This window comes from Rhinopithecus bieti, unplaced genomic scaffold, assembly GCF_001698545.2.
Source record: "Rhinopithecus bieti isolate Rb0 unplaced genomic scaffold, ASM169854v2 scaffold_5889, whole genome shotgun sequence".
NCBI classification, from domain to species: domain Eukaryota; kingdom Metazoa; phylum Chordata; class Mammalia; order Primates; family Cercopithecidae; genus Rhinopithecus; species Rhinopithecus bieti.
In genome coordinates this window covers 1581840-1604959 of record NW_016805277.1, presented here as the reverse complement: position 1 = coordinate 1604959, position 23120 = coordinate 1581840, and the positions used below count along the sequence as shown (strand labels likewise).

General features: G+C 51.5%; 1 long non-coding RNA gene across 1 annotated transcript; it reads right to left on the bottom strand.

Annotated features, from left to right (window-relative positions):
* Positions 1–1393: 1393 nt before the first annotated feature.
* On the bottom strand, positions 1394–21354 carry LOC108529534 (uncharacterized). The gene is made up of 3 exons (XR_001885564.1): positions 21018–21354; positions 20601–20768; positions 1394–1891 (listed from the first exon to the last, which is right to left on the bottom strand). It is a non-coding gene; the product is annotated as an uncharacterized LOC108529534 (long non-coding RNA).
* Between the last annotated feature and the right edge of the window lie 1766 nt (positions 21355–23120).

Genomic DNA, 23120 nt, shown 5'->3' with positions numbered 1-23120 from the left:
AAAAAAAAAAAAAAAAAAAGAAACCTGGGAGCCACTGATTTCAGTACAAAGCTTGGACGTCTTTGAACATGCCTGGTCTCTTCAGACACAATTATGGGACCTCCCCCAGAAGCCTCCTTTGGCTTCAGAGTTCTTTCTGCAGCTGCTGCTCAAACTGTTCTTACCTTATCTGTAAAATGGGCATAGAACACCTCAGGGGTTTGCATGGGCTGCCATATTGGTCGACCTTCTCCACAGGGCCAGGAACAGTGGCTCACGCCTGTAATCCCAGCCCTCTGGAAGGCAAAGGTGGGAGCATCACTTGAGGTTAGGAGTTTGAGACCAGCCTGTGCAACACAGCAAGACCCCCCATTTCTAACAAACCCAAATATTTAATTAGCTGAGTATGGTGGCGCATACCTATAGTCCTAACCACTTGAGAGGCTGAGGTGGGAGGATTGCTTGAGCTCAGGAATTTGAGGTTACTGTGAGCTATGATCGGCCTGGGTAACAGAATAAGACCCTATCTCTGAAAAATAGCATCAAAAATAAGGCTGGGTGCAGTGGCTCACACCTGTAATCCCACCACTTTTAGAGTCCAAGGCAGGCGGATCACTTGAGGTCAGGAGTTCAAGACCAGCCTGGACAATATGGTGAAACCCTGTCTCTACTAAAAATACAAAAAAATGTAGCCAAGTGTGATGGCGTGTGCCTGTAATCGCAGCCACTTGGAAGGCTGAGGCAGGAGAATCACATGAACCTGGGAGGCAGAGGTTGCAGTGAGCCAAGATTGCTCCACTGCACTCCAGCCTGGGCAACAGAGCAAGACTCCATCTCAAATAATAATAATAATAAATCAAAACTTTCTCCATAGGAAGGGAGATAATAGACATGAAAGTGCTTTAGAATGAAAAAACAATCATTGCTTACACAAAGCAACACAGGGTCTATTCCTATTGTGATGTAACGGCTCCAAGGGTAGTCAGCCCTTGGGAGATTGCAAATATTGATGAGCAAAGGGAAGAGCTTAAACACGACTACAGGAGATGCAACAGCTGAGGAATCTGGAACCCGGGCAGCCTCCCCAAGAGTACTCGGATATTCACAAGCTCTTAGAGGCTCTGGGCCACTTAGCATCAACTTTGCAGAGTCTTTTTAATTAGGGAAAACAGATGGGCATGAACGTGCAGATTCTTGACAGCTTTTGCCAAAGGAAAAACAGCTGTTTCTAGGACGTTTCACACCATTTTCCTCCCATCCCAGGACCTCCTTCTGGTCAGTGCCTGGTGCTTTTTCCTTCTCCTTCTTTTTCTTCCTTCTTCCTTCCCCTTCCCCTTCTCCTTCTTCTTCTTCTCCTTTTCTTGGGGGTTGGGGATGGCAAAATCTCCAATACAGGCAGCACAGAGGAGAATTTCACAGATTCAGCACATTCCCATCCCACTACTCAAAAATTCAGGTGCCTGATTTTCCCTTGTGACGTGCATCTTAATGGTGAGCACGAGGTACAGTGAGTGGTTTTGAAGGCAGGTTCCTTATCACGGAGCGTTATCTTCACCATCAAAGTACACTTGAAGAAAAAAGCAGTTTCAACATCAAACCTGAAGGTTTGACTGTTAAAAGGAAGAGCCGGGACAAAGCGACCACAGCTTTTATCACAAATTCATGAGGGCGGCGTGCGGTGGGAATACTACATTTTGGGCCTGCTGTTGAGAATGCCTCCATGGCCTTTGAACAAAAAACAAACCACGCTGTGGAAATTGCCGGTAATTGTCTTTACCTACGGTTTCAGAGGGCGCACACCGGGCCTTGTGGTTGTGGGCGCCGTTTCATGCTGGGGTTCGCGTCCCTCCTCTGTTTGGCATAAAGAGAGTGGAACAGATCAGGGCCTCAGATCTGTGTGCACCTGCGGTCGCTGCAAGGAAGAGAGGCGGATTGCTGAGATAAGGCAACAATGGAAAGTTTCTCACCTGAAAGGTCCGGGGAAGAGCCAGGAGGCCTGGGCGCTGGGGAGATTCATCTACCCCAGAAAAATAGGGAGTGGGGAGGAAACCAGCCCACAGCCCAGCCCCCTCCACCGAGGAACCCCAACCCCACAAGCCTCACTTTCTCAAATGGTTTCTTCAACATCAACACCCAGGGATTCCTTGCACCCACCGAAAGGCAGTACTTGCCTTCACGTATCCATAGTTCTTCTCAAAAACAATAAGAGCGGCCGGGCACGGTGGCTCACACTTATAATCCCAGCACTTCGGGAGGCTGAGGCGGGCAGATCACCTGAGGTCAGGAGTTTAAGACCAGCCTGGCCAACATGGTGAAACCCCGTCTCTACTAAAATATAAAATTAGCTGGGCGTGGTGGCAGGCGCCTGTAGTCCCAGCTACTCAGGAGGCTGAGGCAGGAGAATGACTTGAACCCGGGAGGCGGAGGTTGCAGTGAGCCGAGATTGCTCCACTGCACTCCAGTCTGGGAGACAGAGTGAGTGAGACCGTGTCTCAAAAACAAAACCAAAAAAAAAAAAAAAAAAACAAGGAGCTCTGACAATGACTTGATGAGGGAAAAAGCAGAAAATCTCTGAGCAAGGGAAACCGTCCCCAGAGCCCCTAACAAAACCCATCACAGGTCCCAGTGCTGGGCTAGGCACAGGGTGGGCCAAGTGCTACTAAAAAGGGGGTCCCCAAGGCCTGCTGAGCTTCCAAGCTCTCTGGGGGTCAGGAAGCCCCACTAGCCTGTGACTCCATCAGTCTTAGGGCAGGCCTAGGCCTGAGCCAGGCTGGGAGAGACAGCTGGAAGGGGGCTGACCACAGGCATGGAGGAGGCAAGGGAGAGCATTCCAGGGGTACCAGTGGGCAAAAAAGAGAGAAGGAGGCAAACTGGGGAAGGTGCCAGGCTCAATCATGCAATGCCTCTGTTTTGTTTTCTTAACCCTTTTATTGTGAAAAGTAAAACACTCAGGAAAAGTACACAAAGCATAAATGTATAACTTAATGAATTATGACAAAGTGAACACTCATGTGGCCACCTCCAGGATCAAGAAATAGAGCATGGCCTATCCCCTGGAAATGTCCCACCTACATCCTTCCCCTCGCTCCTCACTGAAGGTTACCACTATTACAACTTAGGGTAATCACTTGTAACGTTCAAAGTTTTCCCCAAGCTTGCCTCTCCCCAAACACCATGGAATAGCTTGTCCAGTTGTGAACTTCATACAAATAGGCTGTATCACACACATCCTTTCAGCTTTTGCTCCACATGTCGTGCTCAAAGTCCATCCACATTGTTGCATGCAGCCATGGTTCCTTCATCGTCATGGCAGCTGGCCCCTTCGCCTACTTTGGTGCCCTCATTCTCGGTTTGCAAGAAGCCAAGACTGCGGGAGCCCAGAGTTCTTGCTTGCCTGCACCAGCCGGGGGTGCCCAGCCTGCCACAGGCTCTGGGGCTTTGTCTGGACTTTTCTCCAGATGGCCACCTGCAGGGACAGGCGAGGACAAAGAGCAGAGTGCTCCCAACTGTCTCTGCAAAGCTTTGCATGGGGACACACACCAGGCTCTGAGCTGCTCGCCCCAGCCTCAATGCAGATGACTGATGAGGACAGTAATGTATGACTGCTCTGCCAGCTCCAAAACCAGCTGGGCACTGGGACCAAGCAATAAACCGGGCACATCCCAAATGAGAAGCAGGTGGCTTCTTAGGACCATATTTCTCAACATCCTGCCCTTATGGTTTGCCCTTTATCCAATGTGGTTCCCATTTGAAGGAGCCTATAACCCATATGAAAACTGATAGAAATTACAGCTCGCCATCCCAGCCTAGCTGTTTAGGATACTGGTAGAAACATTAAGGCAGGGCTGCCATGATTATAAGGTAGAGGCACTAGGGAGAGGTGGGGGGAGCCAGGCAACCCCCCAACATGCCTTTCCCTGCTCCCTTCTGCATGCAGAGTAGCCAGTTCACTTCTCCGAGGTACCTTTAAAAACGTGGCTCATGACCAGGTGTGGTGGATCATGCCTGTAACCCCAGCACTTTGGGAGGCCAAGGCGGGCAGATCACTTGAGGTCAGGAGATCAACACCAGCCTGACCAACGTGGTGAAACCCCGTCTCTACTAAAAATACAAAAAAATTAGCCAGGTTTGGTGGCACATGCCTGTAATCCAAGCTACTCGGGAGGCTGAGGCAGAATGGCTTGAACCTGGCAGGCAGAGTTTGCAGTGAGCTGAGATCGTGCCATTGCACTCCAGCCTGGGTGACAGAGCAAGACTCTGTCTCAAAAAAAAAAAAAAAGAAAGAAAGAAAGAAAATGTGGCTCAGTAGGAATTAGTGAGGTAGGCGCCAAAGTGCTTATCCAGTCTGGGAAGGACCCAAATTTCTGCCCCATTTTTCCCTTCCATCAGTCCCCACGTTCAGGCCAAGCTAGGTCCCACCTCCAAGTACTACCTATGCTACCTACCCAAGGTTTGCCCTTCCCAGGCCCCAGGAGCTGCTCTAATTCTTCGTGGACTATTCCTGGGTGGTTGGTTCAGAGATCCACTGATGTCCTGCCCCCAAACGCCTGGCATTTCTCCTCTTCTGAACCACACCAATTAGCCTTGATTACAGAATGCACTCATTGTTCTCTAACAGTTTCATATGTGCAAGCCCCAAATCCCCAGATGGGGAGGGTGCGTGGATGGTGGGGGTGGAGCTAAGCCAAGCCTCTGCTCCTCTCTGGGCCTCAGTTTTTCCATCTCTGAAAGAAGGAGATGGCACAGAGACTCCGTAAGCCCCCTTCCCCACAACCTGAAATGCTTTGGCCTGGTTCTCTGGTCTTCAGGAAAGATAAGTGATGATTGGTTGTCCTCCCACCTTCAGCCTCCACCCTTGGGCCCTGTGCCAGGAAACCTGCTCCCACCAACCTCCGCTCAGGGTCGCAGCCCTTGGCCTCCACCCCCAGCCCCACCCCCTGCCACTGAAAGGCAGCATTGGGGCAAACATCCTAAACCACCGAATGCTTCTAAAAATACGGTGTTTTTGTCAGAGAGCAACCTTCTACTTCCTTCAGGCTTTGATCTCCACGCAACCCACGGAGGAGAAGACACACTTACAATAACAGTTTAAAGCCTTCATCTTCCTTTGGGGTCTACCTCTCAAGGATTTTGAATCCCCAGCTTGGTGGTGGTAACCTGTGGTCCTTCTGAGCATGCTCAGATCCAACTGCAGTGGCTCAGAGACTTCACACAGCTGGTCCCACCCCAATCTATGGTCAGGAAGAAAAGTCCAAAACAGAGAGGCTGCCAGGGCACAAACTGGCCACGGAACGCTATGCAAGTTTATAAGGCCCTTTACTATCTGCACTCTAGGGAGAAAAATTAATGCTATAGGGTAGGGCAGAATAAAATCAGTGCTCAAGCACAGAAATGGGCTGTGAAAAGGAATGGAGGGTCTAACTCTAGCACAGTCCCTGGACAGCACAGACAATAAGTATTTGTTGAAGTTTTCATAAAGATCAAGAAATAGAGCATGTCTTGTCCCCTGGAAATGCTCCCTGTCCCACCCACATCCTTCCCCCTTCCTCACTGAAAGTTACCACTATTCCAACATAGGGTAACCACTTAGAACTTTCCAAGTTTTTCCCCACCTTGCCTCTCCCCTGACACCACAGAATCTTTATGCATGGTCAGATCAGATCTGACTGGGCAGATGGGGAAAGTTCTTCACACAACCTTGTGAACTGGACATTGGAAGGATGTCGATCGATGGGGACAGAGAAGTAAAGAGAGTTCCTGGCAAAGGGAACAGCATGGGCAAAGACCGGGCCACACTGAACAAGAAAAGCACAAATGCACACCATATTTGGCAGAAATAGAAGTATGGAAACTCTCCCACTAGGTCTGCAGACACACGAGCTCTTGCTGCCCTGCTGGAAACACAGGTACAAGCAGAAAAAACAGAGACAGTGGTAAAAGGATCATCTATAAACACCAACTGTGTACCAGGCACCGTTCTAAGCACTGACCACATGGGTCCTGGCAACAGAACTGAGTTGTCATTGTCCACATTTTTCCTGGAGGGAAACAGAGCCTCAGAGAGGGGATGTTCTTTGGCCCCAGATTAGTGACAGAGCCAGATCTGAAACCATGCAACCCAGCTCCTGATGAATAAGCCCATGCAGGCTGCACTCGAGCCTTCATGCAGGCTGGGTGTGTGCTTGATAAGGCAAATCCTGGCCTTCCTGCTTCAGCAGGTGTCCAGGGAATAACCCCAGTGCCCATGTACTCAGGTCTCCTTTGCACCATTCTCTGCTCATTGCTTCATTTAGTCTCCCAGCAACCCTTGAACTAAATCCTGGTGTTTGTTATCAAAACCAGATGAGGAACCAAGGCTCATTGTGATTAACTCACCTAGTTACTAAATGGTAGAGTGGGGATCTGAACCCGGATCCCTCTAATCCCAAATCCTGTGCCCCTAACTTCTGTATTCTAAGGCCTCTCTAAATATCACCCCCTGCCTGGGAATTCCAGACTGTCAGTAATTCAAACATGTCTGAAAAAGTCAAAATCACTGTAATTTCCTAAAGACTTTAATAGAGGCAGAACATCTCACTTCAAAACAAAAAAATTATCAGCAAAACTGCCAAGGGGGCTCTGAGTCACTGTCTTGGGCTTCTCCCTGTTTTGGAGAGGGAGGTGTGTGGAAGAGCTCCAGAGCACAGGCCAGCCTGGAAAGAATAAAGGTGGGGTCCTGGCTTTGTCCTTCATGTGCTACTGAATCCTGGGGTAATGTCTTGACATTTCTGGATTCATTAAATTAGCCGGGCGTGGTGGTGGACACCTGTAATCCCAGCTACTCCGGAGGCTGAGGCAGGAGAATTGCTTGAACCTGGGAGGCAGAAGTTTGCCGTGAGCTGAGATCGTGCCACTGCACTCCAGCCCAGGCAACAGTGCAAGACTCCATCTCAAAAAAAAAGATGTGTTGGTTTCCCTGGGTGACCTCTGACACTGATTCTGTAATCACTGGTGTCAGATTACCCCCAAACCCCAGCGATCCCCCACACAGAAGGAACAAAAGTACTATACTTATAGGATTGACACACAGTTCAGTAAATTCACTGCTAGGGCTTAGGTTACTATACATTTGCACGCAAGTCTTCCCTCTCCACTGCACCCCTTGCCACTTCTCAGGGACTAGTGGAGTTCCTTGTCTGGTGGTTCACAGCTTTGACCAAGGTTTGCCAAAGACACCTGCAGCAAAGGCCTCTTTCAAGCTAATGCACAATCATTCTTCCAGGGGGATAAAGGTGATTTATGGATTCATGACCCTGAGTCATAAATCTACCAGCAATCTGCTGTAGTTGGGAACAGCAGCTTTCTGGCCTTTGGCAACCCTGCATGTACTTGTGAGTCATCTGAGCACAGGTGCATTTCAATTGCTAGAGCTGGATATGGGTCCTGAAAGGTTAGATGTAAAGAGAACCTCATTTCAAATGCCCTGGGGGAAGCCCTTGGCTTTCTATAATGGGTAATACCACTGCCTGGCTTTTGAATGCAGTTATATACTGATGTATTGGGAGTATGAGGTATGGTGAGGAAGGTGTGTACAGTGGCAAGATTGACACACACGCATTTAAGTGTGTGTGTGTGTCCAGAATGGCCCAGGTTGTGTTCCTTTAGAGCGGTGTCCCAGAGTTGTGCAACATGGTAGCCATGCATATGTTTATAGCATGTCCACAGGAAAACAGACCAGGCCATGCACTCCATGCCAGGGCAGGCTGTCCCCTCATGATGCAAAGCTGAGAATCCCATCTCCAGCCAAGCCCAACAAACCTGTAATTGCCTGGCTGGCTGGTGATGTCTTTCCACAGGGTCTGACCAGGCTTCCCAGATATGACTTCAGATGTGCACTGGTGTTAAGGGCGTGAGTTGGCAGAGAAGCATTCCAGTTCTTCCGTCCAGGCTCTTCAATCAGGCCCAAAGCAGTGGGCTGGGTACAGGAGAATGAGCCTCCTGGGTCAGCCCTGAGCATACATGGCTCCACCTGCACCCACAGAGTTCTGGGGGTAGTGGGGGTGAGGGTAACACTCTCTGCTGCCCAGAGAGCACTGAACCCAGGAAGAAACAGGCTGCTGAGCTGATACTCCCCAGAGAGGGATAGAAAGTGGCAAAGGCAGCCCCTCTCTTGTGGGCCTTTCCCTATTCCGGGAAGCACTGTGAGCTACCTCTGAATGTCCCCCAGCTGTGAGTATCCTGTCTCCCTCATCTGAGAGTAATTGTTACTTTCCTGCAATCTGTAGCACCAACCCCACCGAAATACCCAAGAGACAAGAGCAGCGTGATCCTGGACTCCATGAGGTCAATGAGGGGTGGGTGGAAGGCAGGTGCCCTGCTTCTTGGCTTAATGCAAAGTCAACAGGCTTGAGCACTGCCTCATCCAAGCAAGCACGAAGCTATTCCAGCTGGAGCGCTTGGATCCTTCCTGCAGGTGCAGGTCATTCACATTCGAGGCAGCTCTGGGCCCTGGCCTCCACACTGCATACCTGGGCAGTCAGAGGGAGTGCCTGATGGATATCTGCCCTGCCTTGTCTGTCTTCCCATCAGCCCAGGTACTGGAACGACAACAGAGTTTCTTCCAGATCAAACTCTGGTCAGTTAGAGGAGCAACAGATTGAAAAGACATGAAATGGCCGGGCTCGGTGGCTCATGCCTGTAATCCCAGCACTTTGGGAGGCTGTGGTGGGCAGATCACGAGGTCAGGAGATCGAGACCATCCTGGCTAACATGTTGAAACCCCCGTCTCTACTAAAAATAAAAAAAAAATTAGCCAGGTGTAGTGGTGGGCGCCTGTAGTCCCAGCTCAACTCGGGAGGCTGAGGCAGGATAATGGCATGAACCCAGCAGGTGGAGCTTGCAGTGAGCTAAGACGGCACCACTGTACTCCAGCCTGGGTGAAGAGCAAGACTCCATCTCAAAAAAAAAAAAAAAGAAAAGAAAAGAAAAGACATGAAATGGGGCAGCTGCCTTTGTGCTCCCCAGTGAGAGGCCCTAATGCCAACGGGCAGCCTGCAGAGTAGGGAGGAGCTGTCCTGGGCCCCACAGCTGCCATGTCCAGGGCAGAGTACACAGTGATGGGGCTGCCAGGGCTACTGCTGGGCTCCTGCCCAGGCTGCAAAGGCCTGGGGAAACCCAAGGAAATGTCTTCAGTTTAACCAAGAGCTCTGAGTTTCCCACGTACACGCTGCAGAACCCAGGAGTCACCCCATTTGGGAGCATCAGTTCCTCCACATGTCCAATTTCCTTTTCTAGCATTTCCCAAGGGGAACTCCATAAAACGCCAATAGATGTACCATGTAAAAAAGGTGGTGTGGTCAAATACATTTGGAAAATTTGAGATTAATTAAAGTGATTGTTTTCTGAGCAGAATATCTCAGTGCCTTTATTTAACATGCAAATATGCATCTCAAAACTCCAAGAGGAGGCCGGGCACAATAACACACACCTATATCCCAGCAGTCTGAGAGGCTGAGGCAGGAGGCTCATCTGATGCCAGGAGTTCGAGACCAGCCTGTGCACTACAGCGAGACCCCATCTCTACAAAAATTTTTAAAATTAACCAGTGTGGTGGCATGTGCCTATCGTCCCTGCTACTCAGGAGGCGGAGGTGGGGTGATTGCTTGAGCCCGGGAGATTGAGGCTGCAGTGAGCTATGATTGCATCACTGCACCCCAGTCTGGGCAGCAGAGTGAGACTCTGTCTCAAAAAATAAATAAATAAATAAATAAATCCAAGAGGAAGACAGAGTGAACTGTTTGCCAGATGTGATCTACCTTTTTCTCATAGACTATCACAAGACTGGGATTTACTGGAATCCTTGGTGGTCTTCCTCTATAACTAATGCTGCCATCCCCTCCCACTGCCCAAGGATCCTAGTGAGCTGGGAGAGGTGAGCTGAGGCACAGGACTCTAGGACTGCACTGCCCAGTTTAGCAGCCACCAGCCACACATGGCTATTTACATTTAAATTAATTGCAACTAAATCAAATGTAAAGTGCAGTTCCTCGGTCACACCAGCCCCACTGTAAGCGCTCAATGGCCACATGTGGCTAGTGGCTACTATACCAGACAACACAGAGAACATTTCTGTCACTGCAGAAAGTTATGGAGGCATGGTGCTCATCTAGCTTCTAGACAGGCTGGGAGACAAGCCCAGAGCCATAGAAAAATTCTAGGAAAGAGCCAAACCAGCTTCACCCTCCCGCTCGTGGCCTCAGAATCTGAGAACCAAGCTCCCTTGAGACCGATAAGCCATGGATGCCAGCCACTGAGTCAGACTCTACCCAGTGTGCCAGAGGAGTTTCACTGAAACTGCAAGGAGGTGCGTGTTTCCTTTCCCCAGGGCCCGGGATCGTGTGGGGCAGCCCCTGACTCCCACGCCTCGGTTCCCTCCTAGGGGCTTCCACCTCAGCCCTCCCCAGGCCCCACTGACACTGCCGAGAGCAGAGTCCTGAAGACGGAAGGGAGGGGTTGCGCTCCTCTCTCCAGTGTTCCTCTGAGGAGTCCCAGTCCCAGAGTGTCCTCACCCTCCATGCCAGGTGACAAGGCATCTAAAAGATTGCCTCTGCCCCCAGCCAGGGACTGGGCCCACAGCTTGACTGAGCAGCCCTGGCTGCAGGATTTGGGGCAGCTTCCAGGAGCTGCCTCTGCCAGGGCTCTCGGCATTCTCCAACCCCAGTCTTGGGGAGGGGGCTGTGGGCCACCCAATCTCTCCTTTATGTAGTCGACTAAGGATGATCTGCTCCCACACCCCTGCCTTCCTCCTTTCTATGCTTATCTATATTTTCTTTTCTTTTCTCTTTTTTTTTTTTTTTTTTTTTTGAGACAGGGTCTCACTCTGTCACCCAGGCTGGAGTGCAGTGGTGTGATCAACCTTCACCTCCTGGGCTCAAGCAATCCTCCCACCTCAGCCTCCCAAGTAGCTGGGATTACAGGCGTGTGCTACCACACCTGGCTACTTTTTGTATTTTAGAGAGAGGGTTTTGCCATGTTGCCCAGGCTGGTTTTGAACTCCTGAGTTCAATCCGTCTGCCTCCTAAAGTGCTGGAATTACAGGCATGCGCCACCGCACCAGCCCCATCTTTAGACAGACAGTTACGGGCTCTCCAGCAGGCAAACTAAGGCCTAGCTAAGGGGCTTGCAGTCCTCTCTGGGGAAGCCGTGGATTTCCTGGGACTCAGCCCATTGCTAGAGACTCGTGGTCCAGGCGCACATCCCCACCAGCGTCTCCAGTGTTGCCTTTCTCAAAGCACAAGCCTGTCTCATAAAAAGATATCAGCGTTAGTGCTGTCAGGACCTTTCACATCACTGCAATTAACGAACCCCCACAGTCTCAAACATCCTGTTTCCAACATTTTGATAATGGCATCCTGTTTTCTTCTGGAAGGAAACCCAGGTTGGATTGATTAACAAATACAATCATTATTTAACCTCAGAACTTGGTTTTGAAATTAATTTACAATAAAAGAAAAAGTCCTCACTAAATAACCTCTCTAATTACATGTTAAGGGCTCAGAATGGAAAACATTCAGGAACACAAAAGACCCAACCAAGCTCATTAGCTCTGTTTGCCTCTAACTTATCTCTATGGCAACTCACGGAGGGTCCAGGGAAAAAACGGTTTTTAAAATTAGATCATCAAGAACTTCATCCAGAATAGCCACAACACAAAACTCTTTCAAAAAGCCTTTGGTTGATGACATGGTGAGGGTATGTTTTCTGATCACAGATGAGCACAGGCATAGGGAAGCCTCTTGCTGGAAGCCCTCGGCCACCTCGGTTCACCCTGTAGAGGTCATTTCAATGGCTGGAAGGCGCTCAGTCCCGCAGCCCACATCCACAGTGGAGGGGCCACTGGTGAAGGTGGTGAAAGTGCTCCTCTGGGCGTGGTGGGGAGAATAGGAGAATGTGTATTTTCTCAAAATGAGGCCCACAGACATAGAAGGAGCCAGACATCTAATTTTTCCTGCAACTGCAGCTCAAGGTTCTCCAGGTTTGGTTTTTTTTTTGTTGTTTTGTTTTGTTTTGTTTTGTTTTGAGACGGAGTCTTGCTCTGTCACCCAGGCTGGAGCGCAGTGGCCTAATCTCAGCTCACTGCAACCTCCGCTTCCCGGGTTCACGCCATTCTCCTGCCTCAGCCTCCTGAGTAGCTGGGACTACAGGCGCCCACTACCTCGCCCGGCTAATTTTTTGTCTTTTTAGTAGAGACGGGGTTTCACCGTGTTAGCCAGGATGGTCTCGATCTCCTGACCTCGTGATCCGCCCGTCTCGGCCTCCCAAAGTGCTGGGATTACAGGCTTGAGCCACCGCGCCCGGCTGGTTCTGCAGGTTTTTACACTGGGACCCTCACAGGACAAGTCTTGCCAACACAAGGATTCCTTTCTTCTCCTTCTCCTTCTCCTTCTCCTTCTCCTTCTCCTTCTCCTTCTCCTTCTCCTTCTCCTTCTCCTTCTCCTTCTCCTTCTCCTTCTCCTTCTCNCCGAGTTCAAGCAATTCTCCTGCCTCAGCCTCCCAAGTAGTTGGGACTACAGGTGCCTGCCACCACGCCCAGCTAATTTTTGTATTTTTATTAGAGATGGGGTTTTACCATATTGGCCAGGCTGGTCTCGAACTCCTGACTTTGTGATCCACCCTCCTAGGCCTCCCTAAGTTCTGGGATTACAGGCGTGAGCCACCGTGCCCGGCCTGGTCCTCTCTTAAGACAATTTAACATCATGAAATAAAAATTTCAAGAGACAAATCATCCTTCTACCCTCCATCCATTTCCTTTCTGTATATTCTCTCCCCTTTTTGTATCTAATACTCAGAGAGTTGAAATCCTCGTATATGGAGCGTTTTGATTGCTTTCTGCACCCAGTGTTGTAGTGTCAACAAGTTCCATGTTTATATAGTCTTTAGACTGTTCCTTTTTAAATTTAATAGTTTATTATGAAAATAATACATATACATAAACATGCTTATAATAAAATAAGCATCTCCCTCCCCGTTAATACCAAGTATTAACCATGATTAACTTATAGCTGCTCTTGTTTTATTTCCTCCTTCCCCTTCTTCTTCTTATTCTTCTTCTTCTTCTTATTATTATTATTATTATTATTATTATTATTATTTTGAGACAGAGTCTTGCTCTGTCACCCAGGCTGCAGTGCAGTGGTTCAATCTAAGCTCACTGCAACCTCCATTGCCTCTTGGGTTCAAGCAATTCTCCTGCCTCAGCCTTCCAAGTAGCTGGGATTACAGGTGCCCACCACCATGCTGAGATTGCAGGCACCCACCACCATGACCGGCTAATTTTTGTATTTTTGGTAGAGACAGGGTTTCACCATATTGGCCAGGCTGGTCTCAAACTCCTGACCTCGGGTGATCCACCTGCCTCAGCCTCCCAAAGTGCTGGCATAACAGGCATGAGCCACTGCGCCTGGTCAACGATTCCTTTCTTTTGGACCAGTCCTCTGCTAACCTCTGACAATGCTCCCCTCTCAACCTCCTGGACAGGTGGTGGTGTCCTGGTGGCCCTGACCACCAGCTCCATCTTCTGGGTGACAGAGCAAGATCCTGTCTCAAAAAGTAAAAGTTAAAAAAGAAGGTGGTTGAGAAAGGTGAGAAAGTCTGCCTCCGGGAGGCCGTGCAGCACGTTCAACATGACTCCCCAGACGTGATGCCCTGACCCTCTGCAGCTGTGCCAGACTGTGCCAGGCTGATCAGATAAGGAGCATAAGCCAGAGGAGGAAGTGGAAAAGAAAGGGATGAGAGGGACCCCACAGGCTCCAGCCTCCTCTAGCATCCCCAAACAGCACATTTAGGGCCCTGAGAAGCAGAGGGACTTTCTGGGAATGTAAAAGGCTGGTCCTATTGAGGGGCAATTCTGTAGCGACAGAGGGTAAGCCAGAGCCACCCTCCCCAAGCCAGACCCAACCAGATGCTGGCTTTTTTTGATGGCCTAAATCACAGTCCACCCAAAGCCCTACTTCTAAGAGGCTGTGCTCGACCTGAAGTACACAGGCTGTGAGCTGGTAAGTTTCAATGAGTTCTGCCTTTCTTGCCTGTCCACCTCTCTGCCTGCCTTCTTTCTCTCCTGCAGGGTTTCTCTATAAGTCTCCATTTCTCCTCTGTGTCAGGATTTTACCCATTATTTGTGCAGCCTCAGCGGCACCTGGTCTCCCTGTTCATTGCTCCTTCAGGATCAGAGCCTGGAGTCCAGCCTGGCTTGCCCACTGCTCCTGAACAGGTTCAGCCTTCGAAATTACAGGCCTTCAAACATGACTTTGAATCTGGTGCAACTGAGCTCGTTTGTTTTCCTACCCATTGTGGACTAGAACTTGGACCCTTTGCACTTTGCTCCCTCCCCAAGTGACTCAGCCCTCTGGGAGAGCCCCTCAGGTTAAGAGTAGGAGCTGCGTGGGCCCTGGTCACGGTGGCCTTAGCCCCCTACCTGTGCAGGCTGCTCTGTCACCCAGTCTGGAGGGCAGTGGTACAATCACAACACGCAGCAGCCTTGACCTCTTTGGCTTAAGCAATCCTCCCAGCTCAGCCTCCCAAGTAGCTGGGACTACAGGCGCATGCCATCATCCCCAGCTAATTTTGTTTTTATTTTTTGTGGAGACAGGGTCTCCCTAAGTTGCCCAGGCTGGTCTCAAACTCCTGGGCTTAAGTGATCCTCCAGTCTCAGCCTCCCAAAGTGCTGGGATTGTGGGTGTGAGCCACCATATCTGGCCCCAACTACCTTCTTTATCTCCCCAGAATCCATTGTCCAGGCTCAGGGTTGAGGCAGAGTGGGAAGGGGTCTGTCCCACATTCCCCAGGCCTCGCTGGTGGCTTGTGACCCTTGGCTGGTGTGGGGTCAATCCAAACATGCCCTGTGAGCCCAGCCTCCTGTGGCTGGTCCTGTGCATAGGCACAGGCAGAGAAAACAGAAGCAGCAGGGTGCTTTTTATTTGTTAATCTAGCTCGATACCCTACCTCCTTCTCACGAGAAGTGGAGACCCCTCACGGAGTACTAAGTGCCGGGAGTATAGACTCTAGCAGTGGCCTGGGCTGCTCTCCAGGAGGAGGAGGCAGTCAGGGTTCTCCTGGAAAGCAAGCTGGGGTTAAATATTTCTAGGGCAGAGGAGGCACAAACCAGCCAGAACTACCTTCCTTTCAAATCTTACCCAGTCACTAAGCTTTGAGAGTATCACCCTCATTTACATATATTTACATTTGATTTGCATACAATATAAAGAATGGAAAATTCCCCCGTGCTTAGCTCCAAGATTACAGTCTCTAATACTTTATTCCCACAGCTGCAGCACCCTGTGACAGGGGGGTCCTGCCTGTGATCTAGATCTCAGCTCCCTGCAGCCTGGGAGCCAGCCTGAGGCCTCTTGCCTAGAGGTAGCAGCTCCTGTGAAGGGGGTGGCAGCTGCAGACACAGGCCTAGCAAAACAAGGTACTTTCACATGTGACTCACACCAAAGACCAGAAGCAGAATTACAGTGTGAAAAACCAGTGCCGGCTGAGACTCCGTCGGGGAATCCCCTCCGGCTCCCTCTCTGTTTCACTCCTTTAAAAAGCCCTGGCCATGCCCCAGCACTCTGGAACCCTCCAAGAAAGTGCTGTGCCTCCCATCCAGGATGGGCAGGGGCCATGGCACCTCAGCCAGGCCTCTTGACTTTCTCTCTGGGTTCTTGGACTCAGAAATTACATCTAAGCAGAGAAAGAGGCAGAAATGGATTCATCCCAGGGGCAGAGCTGGAACTGGACCTGGGAGCAGTTGCTGCCTTGCAGGCCCCAGGGCTCCATGCTCATATTTTTCTTGGCCTGGCTTCCTCCTTCTGATCCATTCTCTGAGCTACCCATACACATGCAGCAAACTATTCTGCAAGACCACCAGAGCTGATTTCTGTTGCTTGCAAGGAGTAATCCCAACAGAAACCGGACATTCTCTGTGAAGGCAGGATGCCCCGAAGTCCTTGTCAAAGGCCACGTTCAGCTCCTGACACATGTCTGGATTTTCTGCCACCCTCAAGGGACCAGCATGGCTTCAAATCCTGCTCCTCTCAGTTTCCAGGGGCCTGACCTTGGGCACTTCCTTCCTCCAAGCGCCTAATTCTCTCACCTGGAAGATGATGCTGTTAATTAAGAAACACAGGATTGGCCGGGCACGGTGGCTCACTCCTATAATCCCAGCACTTTGGGAGGCCGAGGCAGGCGGATCACCCGAGATCAGTAGTTCAAGACCAGCCTGGCCAACATGGTGAAACCCCATGTCTATTAAAACTACAAAAAAATTAGCCGGGCGTGGTGGTGCATGCCTGTGGTCCCAGCTACTCGGGAGGCTGAGGTTGCAGTGAGCCAAGATCCACCATCGCACTCCAGCCTGGGCGACAGAGCGAGACTCTGTCCCAAAAAAAAAAAAAAAGAGTCCTGGCCTGTGAGCTGTTGTGAGCTTCACCAGTGTCGGCACAGGAGGTATTCCATAAATGTGAGTTAACGTTGTTCCTGTCACCATTGCTATTGCTATTGTCCCACCAGCCTGAGTAGCTGAGCCAGGATAGGGTCGGGACTCCTGACCGCTGCATCACTCTCAGGGACACCTTGTGCCATCCCTCACTGGGGTCCTCACCAGCTGTGTGTCACACTGAGGTAGGACTCCAGCAGGAGTCTCAGAACTGCTGAGCAGCTGCCAGGGCTCAGATGCAGCCTGGCCCTCCCATGAGGCCCCGTGCTAGCAACTTCATTCCAAGAGACACCCTTCTAGGAGTCATGGGAACCAATATGCTGGCAACCAGGCCAACTTCGGAGTCCAGGCGAGAACGCTGTCGCAGCTCCCTGGTGACTGGGACGAGACTGCATGCCCATCCTCCACTATTCAGCGGCAGCGTCTGTGACGGGAGGCACGAGGGAGCGGTTTCCTTTTGAGGGTCCCGGGGTCCAAACATCACCCTGGTTACTTCCCACTCCTGCAGTTCAGAGGCACGGCCCCTTCCAAATCCAGCCACCAGGGGGAGTCTGTGAGTAGCCCCCGCCGCTCTGGGGGGGACTCCAGGCCTCCCCTGGGCTGAGAAGGGAGGAGGCTGCGGAACCGGCCACCGGGTAATCCGGGACCAGGGCAGTGAGTGCACTGGTGGTGTGAATGGAGCAGACTCCCCAGCTCCCCCCCGACCCCCTACCCCAAAGCTTTTATTTCCACCTGCATTTTAAAAATAATATTAGGCCTGGCGCGGCGGCTCACGCCTGTAATCCCAGCACTTTGGGAGGCCGAGGCGGGCGGATCACCTGAGATCGGGAGTTGGAGACCAGTCTGACCAACGTGGAGAAACCCCGTGTCTACTAAAAATACAACATTAGCCGAGTGTGGTGGCGCATGCCTGTAATTCCAGCTACCCGGGAGGCTGAGGCAGGAGAATCGCTTGAACCTGGGAGGTGAAGGTTGCAGTAAGCGGAGATCATGCCATTGCACTCTAGCTTGGGCAACAAAAGTGAAAGTCTGTCTCAAAAAAAAAAAAAAAAACTAAAAACATTAAATATATATATTTTTTAATTACAAAAGCAACTCATGGTCATGACATGGGTGTTCTGGGTTTTCTGGCTTGTTTTACTTTGCTGTATGTTTCAAGATTTCCTGAGTTTGGGCTATGGGGCCGAGGAGGGTCCCTGCCTCTGGGCTTCAGTTTCCCCTGGGTGCTTGTCTGGAGGTCCTAGTGTTCTCTTGAGTCTCCCTGAGTTCTCAGGGAGTTGTTAGAGTCTCTTTCTTTGGCCTCAAGGCTGGTTCTAGGAAAGGTGGGACAGAGAGGACCAAACCACAGCCTCTGCTCCCAAGGCCTCTGCCCCTCCCGCCGGAGCCCTCACTGTACTCCCTCCCCTCTGAGGGCAGGCTCAGCTCAGAGTCTCTGCTATTCTGGGCACATCATGACCCCACGCCCCGTCCAGACGGTATGATTCTTTTATTTATTTATTTATTTATTTATTTATTTATTTATTTATTTGAAACAGGGTCTGGCTCTGTCATCCAGGCTGGAGTGCAGTGGTGCAATCTCAGCTAACTGTAGCCTCCACCTCCCAGGCTCAAGCCATCCTCACACCTCAGCCTCCCGAGTAGCTGGGACTACAGACATGTACCACCATGCCTGGCTAACTTTTGTATTTTTTGTAGAGATGGGGTTTTGCCATGTTGCCCAGGCTGGTCTCAAACTCCTGGGCTCAAAGTGATCCGCCCACCTCAGCCTCCCAAAGTGCTGGTATTGCAAGCATAAGCCACTGTGCCAGGCTGGTGTCATTCTTTTTTTTTTTGTTTGAGATGGAGTCTTGCTCTATTGGCCAGGCTGGAGTGCAGTGGCATGATCTTGGTTCACTGCAAGCTCTGCCTCCCAGGTTCATGCCATTCTCTTGCCTCAGCATCCCGAGTAGCTGGGACTACAGGCGCCCACCACCACACCCGGCTAATTTTTTTGTATTTTTTAGTGGAGACGGGGTTTCACCGTGTTAGCCAGGATGGTCTCGATCTCCTGACCTTGTGATCCACCCGCCTCGGCCTCCCAAAGTGCTGGGATTACAGGCGTGAACCACAGAGCCTGGCCTGGTGTCATTCTTTAACTTCACACCAACTGACACCTTTGGTTCTCTGGATGCTCTGGCACCTGCCATGGCAAGAGAGGTCTACTCCCCTCTGCACGAGCCTCATAGTTCAGCTCCCCACCAGCCTTTGAGCTGGTGCCCTGAGTACTTCGAGACTTTCTGTGGGCGCAAAGGAAAGGCCCAGACAGCATTTCTCACGCTTGAAAATGCAGACAAACTGTGAGCTTGTCTCAGGTATAAATCCCAGCAGCTAAAGGGTTGTTTTTAAGTGCTTCCCCCCTGCAGATATGAATCTCATCCTCAAACATAAAACGAAATGTTTACCAGCGTGCCGCCACACAAGCGTGAGTAGTTCAGGCACAGGCCAGAATACCACACTATCTTGTAGCAGGAGGAGCCAAGGCAAAGAGCCTTGGGACTTCTGTCCCTCCTCAATCTGAGGTCCTAGGAGCAGGGCTGAGCAAGAGGCACTAGGAGCACTGCTCGACTCCTAGGTAGAGGTAGAAAGGCAGGCTCATCTCTGAGGGCCTGGGGCTTCCTCAGCTCCTCAGTTCCCACCTTCTCAGAACCAGGCGCCAGGCACCAGCCCCAGGGGTAGATTGGAGGGACCCTCCCGGCCCACCCTGAGTCCTGGTCTGGGTCCCGAAATCCACCACAATGGGCAAGTTACGTCACTAGGGCCCAGCCTGCTGCAACTGAGGAAACCCCCGCCCCAACCAAGGGGCTGTGAATTTCAGAAGGGGAGTTTTTGGCCACAGAACCAGTCCCACAATGAATCAGGGATGAGCAGAGAGGCCCCATGAAAGCCCTTCCCCTCATCCCTCATCTGTCTCTGCCATGTGCCAATTTTCCCAGGCCACTACAAGCCCCAAGAAGGGAGGTGACTTGCTTACAGTCAACGGGTGCAGGGGTGCTGGCAGCTGCCCACAGTGGGCACGCATCCCTGGGCAGGTGAGAATCCTGGAGGGAAGGAGAATGGATGGATCACCGCACAAAGGGTCTTGTACATGCAGGGTGAGAGGCACCAAAGCTCTACATAGAACATGAACAAGAATCTCCAGTTTATAAGGGTGCCCTCTCCCCAAGATGCTGCCCTCCAAGCTAGGTCCACCCTGGGGGCCCCTCAGGCCTGTTGGAGATAGGGACAGGGAGGCAAGGGATGCAGGGTGGGGTTGCTTTTAACCCCCCCACCCACACCTACCTCCTGCTTCAGCTTTTTCCAAAACCATGGACCAGGAGGAGAAAGAGGAGAAAAGGAGAGAAATTCTAAAATTCTAAAAACAAAAGACCAACTTGACCACGACGGGGAAACCCTTTAAGATGTCGGTAATAACAGAGCAGTGAACAAAGACTAAAAACAGCAAAACTGACAAGGAAAACCACAGGGGCCCACCAGTGACCCCAAAGCGAGGAGATATACTTTCACCACTCACAACGGATGCACTCGGAGGAGCCGCCCTGCCACGCCCAATCCCAGACGGCTCTGAAGTCTGCAGGCATGGGGGCAGGGGTCCCAAGCGGTTCCTCGATGCTGTCTGCCATAAACAGCATGCTATTCCCCGCAAGTGAGGCAGCACTCTGATGCCCCCACCTTGGGACAGTGACTTGGACCCATCTAGCCTACCTCCCGAGAGCTCCTGAGAGCATGGCCCTGTCTAGCCCTGGCACCCAGCAGAGGCTGGGAAATAACTCGCTCCGTGAATGGATGACCTTCAGCAACCCTGAGATGCCCCATCTCCACCAGAAGCTCTGCAAGCCCAGGCTCTGTCCCCCTGCTGGCTGATAACACCACCCCCAGTGATCTCCTAGGAGCTCCTCTGTGTTCAATGAGACCAGGGGAGGCCTCCAATAACTTGGGGTTCCTGCTGCTCCCCACTATCCTCACAAAAGGAACAGGGCGAGCTCTCTGTAGGCTGCAGAACTAGAGTCAGTTTGGAGCCCCAAAACTTTGGAGCCCAAAAGTTTGAGTTGTATGACCTGGGCGAGTCACTTCCGCTCTCTGAGCCGCAGTTTCCACGTCTGTAAAACGGGGTTAAAAGACCTACCTCTCTGGGCTGCTGTGAGGATGAGATGAGATAACACACAGGAAGGTGTTCCCACTGCGTGAGTGTTTCCCGTCATTCTTAGGGCCAAGAGGTATTTACTGGACATCTGCTCTCTGCCAGGCCCTGGCTCTGCCCAGGGGACCCAATCATGACTAAGACAGCGGAGTCCTGTTGGGACAAAACAGAAAATGAGAGTGAGCAAAACACCCTAGACTGCAGCCACCGCCCACACCCAGGGAAGCTGCAGGGGGACCCGGGTCTCCCAGCTCCTGTGCCTTGGTCCTGGAGGCCATCTGGGGTGGCCCTGCTCCCTTGGCAGTGCCCCTACCCAGGCAAACACAGTCAAGCCCTGATCTGGCTTTGGGAGCTGCCCACACCAGAAACCCCCTCTCTCTAGGACCCCACAACGGAGCTTACTCAGCTGGAGGGAACAGGGCTGCAGTTTGCCATCAGAGTCACCCGGTAAATTAGTCAGAGGAATCTCTCCAGCCTGAGGGGGAAGGGGCCCTTCTTGGCCCACCCCTCATCCCTTTGCCGGCTGATGCGCTGTTTGTCAAAAGTGATGCAGTAGACGCTTCACTTCCGTAGAGAGGTTGCAGCCCTGGAATAGGCAGAGCTGAGTGGTGGAGAGCCCGGGTCCTGGAGACAGACCATCCTGAGTTTCAACCTTCGCTCTGCCTTTTACCAGCTGTGTGACCTCGGGCAAGGAACTTGACTTTCTTGGGTCCACTTTTCCTAATAATAGTCATTCCAAGCTCATGAGGCTGTGGTAAAGACCAAACAAGGCAACTGATGTGAAGCCCCTTGCAGAATGCCAGGCATAGGTGAGCTGGGCAGTTAATTTGCATACATTTAACAAACACAGGACCACAAACTCTTCCAAGTATGTTAAAAACAGTAACCAGTTTAATCCTCACAAGAATCCAGTGAGACGGAGTCTCGTCCTGTCGCCCGGGCTGGAGTGCAATGGCGTGATCTCGGCTCACTGCAACCTCTGCCTCCTGGGTTCAAGCAATTCTCCTGCCTCAGCCTCCCGAGTAGCTGGGATTACAGGCGTACGCCTCCATGCCCAGCTAATTTTTGTATTTTTAGTAGAGACGGAGTTTCACCATGTTGGCCAGGCTGGTCTCGAACTCCCGACCTCGTGATCCACTCGCCTTGGCCTCCCAAAGTGCTGGGATTACAGGCGTGAGCCACCGTGCCCGGGCCGTCATCCTATCTTACAGATGATACCGAAGAGGGTAAGTGACAAATAGGGTAAGTAACTTACAAACCAAAAAAGGGTGACCTCCCAAAGCCACAGAGCTGCCAAGTGGTGGGAGCAAAATGGAAACCCAGGCTCTCTTCTCTCCTGTTTCTTCCCATCTTTCTCCTTCCAGTTCCTGGTTTTAGAAAAAGTTGAAGCCCGTGAGGGGTGTCTGGCTTAAGAATAATCCCTCCCTCCGGTCTCTGTCCTCCCTGGCCCCAGAAGGCCTAAGGCTACCAGCCACTACACTAGGCTGCCTCTCCAAAAAGAAGGTGATGTTGTTGGTATGAGGCCCCCCTGAGATCAGACTCTTACAGTGACCACCCCTGCTCCAACCTCCTGCCCCAATTTGGAGCCAGAGGTGTCCAAACCTTTGCCCTCACACTCACCTCAGAGCCTGCAGCTGGTCAGATGCCTGCAGTAGGCTCAACTGGGCCAAGCGATGGGCAGAGCCACACAGGAAGTAGAAGGGACTGCTCACAGCCTCAGAGGGGCCAGGAGGGCAGACAGCCCCTCTGCGACTTCCCTCCCTAGAGAGCCCCCAGCCTCTGCTCACACACCTCTGGTGACAGGGAGCTCACTGCCTCTGCTGCAGCCCGGGCGGGCCATGGCTGGCCAGCTCTGACTGCTAGATGTGCTTCCTCAAGCCGAGATGAAATCTCTCTGTGTAATTTCCTCCCATTAGTCCTGTCTCTGCCCCCAGGCCCCCACATGGCCAGCCGGCTCCTCCGGCCTGCAGACATCTGGAGATGGCCATCTCTTGGCAAGAGGAGTCACCACTCAGGCTGAACGTCCTGGCGGCCTCAGCCTGGCCTCAGAAAGCAAGATTCCTGGTGCCCTCCCCACCCTGGTCCCCACTCTCCACCCATGACCCTTGCAAGATTGCAGGATTGCAAAGGCAGCTGCTTGCTCAGGCAACAGATGCTAAGCACCATAACAGACCTGGTTCTGAGCTCAGCCCTGCTGCCTGGGAACAATAATAATAAGTGACAACAGTCACCACTCAGCAAGTATCTACTCTGCCCTAGACATTGGACTAAGTACTCTACAAGCAGGAACTCATTCCACCTTCCCAGCTCTTTGACACAAGTATTACTCTTACCCCCACTCAACAGATGAGAAAAAGAAGGCTCCAAGAAAGAGGTGGCTTGCTGAAGGTCCTGCTCACACTGAGTAAGTGGAGAAGCTGAGTTCACACCCAGGCTGTGAGTTTCAAGCTCAGCTCTTGACCAACAGAAAACAAAGACACAGCAGCAGAGGGACAGGAGACTCAC